The sequence below is a fragment of the Penaeus vannamei genome, chromosome 7 (genome assembly GCF_042767895.1).
Source record: "Penaeus vannamei isolate JL-2024 chromosome 7, ASM4276789v1, whole genome shotgun sequence".
Taxonomy (NCBI): domain Eukaryota; kingdom Metazoa; phylum Arthropoda; class Malacostraca; order Decapoda; family Penaeidae; genus Penaeus; species Penaeus vannamei.
The window spans coordinates 11,077,536-11,082,535 of NC_091555.1; positions in this window are offsets into that span (position 1 = coordinate 11,077,536).

Sequence of the window (5,000 nt, forward strand, 5' to 3'; positions counted from 1 at the left end):
GTTTTCTGGAGTCGCCGTTTTTGTTTTGATGGCGCTGTACTCCAAAATCAGCTGATGGGTCTTGTTTGTATGTGTTAACGGGCAAACCTGCTTATTTCTTCTCATTTTATCATGTCTTTGCTGCTGTATTGTCCCATGTTTGGTGCAGCAAAGAAAAGAAGTGGTGTAAAACGTAAATAGTGTACGTTGTTGACTGCAGAGAAAATGGAAATGCTGAAAATGTATTATTTAGTTGGTGAGCTTTAATATTAAAAGTGCTTTTCCTTTACTGTTTCATTCTTTGAAGGACTGCAGTATCTATTTCTGTTCAGTTATATATATATATGGTAATTTTCTATATTACGTCCGCATAACCGATATCGACGATTTTGGTATCGTTGGATTCCTCTCACTTTATACAATGCAAATATGTAGGTTTTATTGCGCGGAAACCCCTTGTTAGCGATAAACTTGGCCCCGATATCGGGGCCGACGATGTCGGAGCGCCGCCCCCCAACCCCCGCCGAGGAAACAAAACCACCACGTATTCACGGCCGGATAGAGCGCACACGAACTTGATGCGGAGCCGATAACCTACAATAACCTAGGATTTTTAAGTTACTAACCTGATTGATTAATGCTGCTAATTAGTAGGGAGGGTGCTCCTTTGCCGCAGAATGTGAAGGAGGTCCAGGCGTGCTGGCTGCCCGCACCTGCCGCAGGCTTTCTCCCGACGGAGGAGGCCGTGGGGGAAGCACATCTCTAGCATTTTTTCCTGGCTAGTTGCAATTTTGCGCAGAAAAACCGTCTCCGAATGCGAGCACCCTCCACACTCGGCCATCGCGGCGGCTATGACTGACTTCTGAACGCGACGGTTATTTCGGTTAGGAATACGGATGTCGTTATTCCAGAGGACGGGAAACTCGACCTTGAGGCCATCGGTACAACATCGAAAAAGGCGCAAAACCCGCCGACGAGGGCGGGCCACCCTGTTCATCCTGATTATACTACAATCGTCTCTATATACAGTGCTTACTATGACAAGGTTAATATGCTAATTCAGTGTGAATCTTACGAGGTACCTGTAATATTACGCCCGCCGCTCTGACATCGACGACGATTGTGTAACGCTCTAGCCTGCCCGGAATACGTGGTGGAGGTTATGTTTCCTCGGCGGGTGTTGGGGGGCGGCAGCCCCCCTCCTAGTGGGGTTGCAGGGGGCGCAGCCCCCTGCAATGAAAAATTATGTCAATAACCATGGTTATTTTCACAGTGCGTTATATTATTAGTGCTATTTAACCCCGCATTTTCCCTGGAACCTTTCATGCCCTCCCCTGCTATCGGGGCCAAGTTTGTCGCTAACGGGGGGTTTCCGCGGAATAAAAACTATATATTTGCAATGTGGAGAGTGAGAGGAATCCAACGATACCCAAATCGTCGATATCGGTTAAACGGACGTAATATAGAAAATTACCATATATATAAATATATATATGTATATATATATATATATATATATATATATATATATATATATATATATATATATATATATATATATATATATATGCGCGCGCGCACGCGTGTGTGTGTATACATGTGTGTGTGTGTCTTTGATGCACCATCCCTCCATTTCTATATCTTTTCTTTTCTTGAAATGTATATTTTCCAATCAAAAAGCATTTTGCTTAGTAAGAGATTGATAAAAGCTTATAGATTGAAATACAGCGCAACAGGGAACATTATTGATACAGTCAAGTGCTATATATATTGTTGGCTTAATTCTGACGTTGTGAAACTCGCATTCGGAGCTACAGAGAAACAGATTGCCTTTTGATGGCGTTTGGTCGACTCTGTGAAGTAGAAGGAGTTAGAGAACGGGGAGGAGGAGGAAAGGGAAAAAGGGTGGGAATGTGTCTGTGTCTACATTTACTCACACACACACACACACACATGTATATATATATATTTATATATATATATATATATATATATATATATATATATATATATATATATGTATATCACACACACACACACATATATGTGTGTGTGTATATATTACTGGTCCTCTCCCCTTTTAGATATAAATATATCAAGAGAAACGACGTCATTTAAATCCTCAACCTATAAGAACTTACACGAGCCTCAACACAAAATCAAAGGCTTAAATACCAGTTAAGTACAAAGGAAACAATCATTTGATTTATCAAGCCTCCAGAATTTCCATGAAGTACATGATTTTCTCAGAGTCGACTTTATTACTATTACGTTAAGGAAAAAATGTAGAACCTGTTTCAAAAAACAATATCATTTTAAAGTCACTTTAATTAATCTCTTATTTGAAAGACCGCTATCCAGTTTAATTAAATTCCACTGCTCCAATTGTTCTAGAATCTATATATACAAGACACCTTTCAATTGGTAACTTATTCAGATTAAAAGACATTCCAAAGCCTTTGCATTCATCTGCCTTAGATGTCAATAAGTTTTGGATTTTTTTAATGATTGCATCAGTTACTCCTATTGCATTGGCAATAATTGTAACTATTGATATTATGTTTACGGACGCCACCAGTGTACTTGGGAACAATATGATTTTAATGTATTTTTTGTGAATATTTCTATTGCATCAGTGACCCTATTGCCCTGGCGGAGGTATGCGCTCTGAGTGCTTATAGTTCTGAGATATTTTCATGTCTCTATTTTGTAAATTCATTAGTTAAACCCTAATCACGTGTTATAATATTGTTATACTTTCATGTACTTTCATGTTAGGTAAAGTACAAAGTTTCAGAACGTTTGTACATAATTGCATTTAATTCTATTTTTCTCTAAATAATTTCCGTCTTCGTTCAGAATGTTTAAATTTCGATAATAATGTATACTATACACTGTTAATCTATATCTGAAATGAATAGCTTTGATTTGTGTTTTATCACAAATAATCTTGATTGTATTGCAATTACCAAGAAGTCTTAATGACGTTCTTTAAGTCATTATTCTGATTATTATTCTAAGTCTTATTCTTTAAGTCATTTTCTTTGTTCCCGCAGAGGATGGGCGACCGAAACGCTTTCGTTCAAGAATCAAGCGAGGTGTAAAACAACGGTTCAGTTTGTTCTACCAAGTGAGGATTATTTTCGTTGTAAAACTAGTTTGGAAGTTCTTATATATATTCATATATGTGTTGGTGTGTGTGTGTGTGTGTGTGTGTGTGTGTGTGTGTGTGTGTATGTGTGCGCGTGTGTGTTGGTCTATAAGTATATGCACCAACATATATAATTGTAACATTTAACGACTATCGACATGTCTATCAAGAAGAAACGGGAAGAAAAAAGAAACAAACATTGGGAACGAAATAAAGGAGAACAGGAAATAGAGAACGTAGAGAAAGAGGGAGAAGAAGAAAAAAGGCAAATCGGCACCCATTCCGTTGCAGAGTAGACCAGAGGTGAAGAAGTGAGATTGCATGGCAGCCTTATCGGCGACATCACGGCGATCGAGGATGTCCACGGCCCGTTTGGTCCTCGAGGGCTGATGTGCGCTGCCGGCCGCCCCTTGAGGCTGTGGGGGACGGGGAGGCTGGGGGGGGACGGTGAGGCTGAGGGGGACGGGGTGGCTAGGGGTGGGGGAAGGGGAGGGATGGAGAGGGTGGGGGGGGGGGCGGTGAGCGACAGAGGGAAAGAAACAAATAGACTGAGTGAGGGGAGAGAGAATTAAAGAGATGGAAAGGGGAGGGAGAGGGAGAGGGAAGTGAGGGGGAGAGAGAATTAAAGAGAGGGAGAGGGAAGTGAGGGGGAGAGAGAATTAAAGAGAGCGAAAGGAGAGGGAAGTGAGGGGGAGAGAGAATTAAAGAGAGCGAAAGGAGAGGGAAGTGAGGGGGAGAGAGAATTAAAGAGAGGGAAAGGGAAGTGAGGGGGAGAGAGAATTAAAGAGAGCGAAAGGGGAGGGAGAGGGAGAGGGAAGTAAGGGGGAGAGAGAATTAAAGAGAGGGAGAGGGAAGTGAGGGGGAGAGAGAATTAAAGAGAGAGAGAGGGAAGTGAGGGGGAGAGAGAATTAAATTGAGGGAGAGGGAAGTGAGGGGAGAGAGGATTAAAGAGAGGGAGAGGGAAGTGAGGGGGAGAGAGAATTAAAGAGAGAGAGAGGGAAGTGAGGGGGAGAGAGAATTAAAGAGCGATAGAGAGGGAAGTGAGGGGGAGAGAGAATTTAATAGAGGGAGAGGGAAGTGAGGGGGGGAGAGAATTAAACAGAAGGAGAGGGAAGTGAGAGGGAGAGAGAATTTAAGAGAGGGAGAGGGAAGTGAGGGGGAGAGAGAATTAAAGAGAGGGAGAGGGAGAGCGAAGTGAGGGGGAGAGAGAATTAAAGAGAGGGAGAGCGAAGTGAGGGGGAGAGAGAATTTAAGAGAGGGAGAGGGAAGTGATGGGGAGAGAGAATTAAAGAGAGGGAGAGAGAAGTAAGGGGGAGAGGGAGAGGGAAGTGAGGGGGAGAGAGAATTAAAGAGAGGGAGAGGGAAGTGAGGGGGAGAGAGAATTAAAGAGAGGGAGAGGGAAGTGAGGGGGAGAGAAAATTTAAGAGAGGGAGAGAGAGAATTAAACAGAGGGAGAGGGAAGTTAGGGGGAGAGAGGATTAAAGAGAGTTGGATATATCGAGAGAGAGACTGACAGACAGACTTACAGGGAGAATGAAAGAAATAGAAAAAGAGTGATAGTAACAGATATAGAGAATTAGATAGGGACGGAGAGACAGAGAGAGAGAGAACAATAAGGAGAGAGGGAGAGAGAAATGATGAGAATAAGAGATAGAGAGAGAATGATATTAAAACTGATATTGATAATGTTTATTTAGCCAATATACATAAAAACAGTTTGATATAAACAAATAGAAATGATATGAGCCTCGTGAAAAAAGCTATGTAGTAAATAAATGTGCCTTTAGTCTTAAGTTCGCATTATTCCATTGACAGGTGAACTGGAGACGATTTCAATAATAATAAAAACATGCATTATAAAAAAAAATTG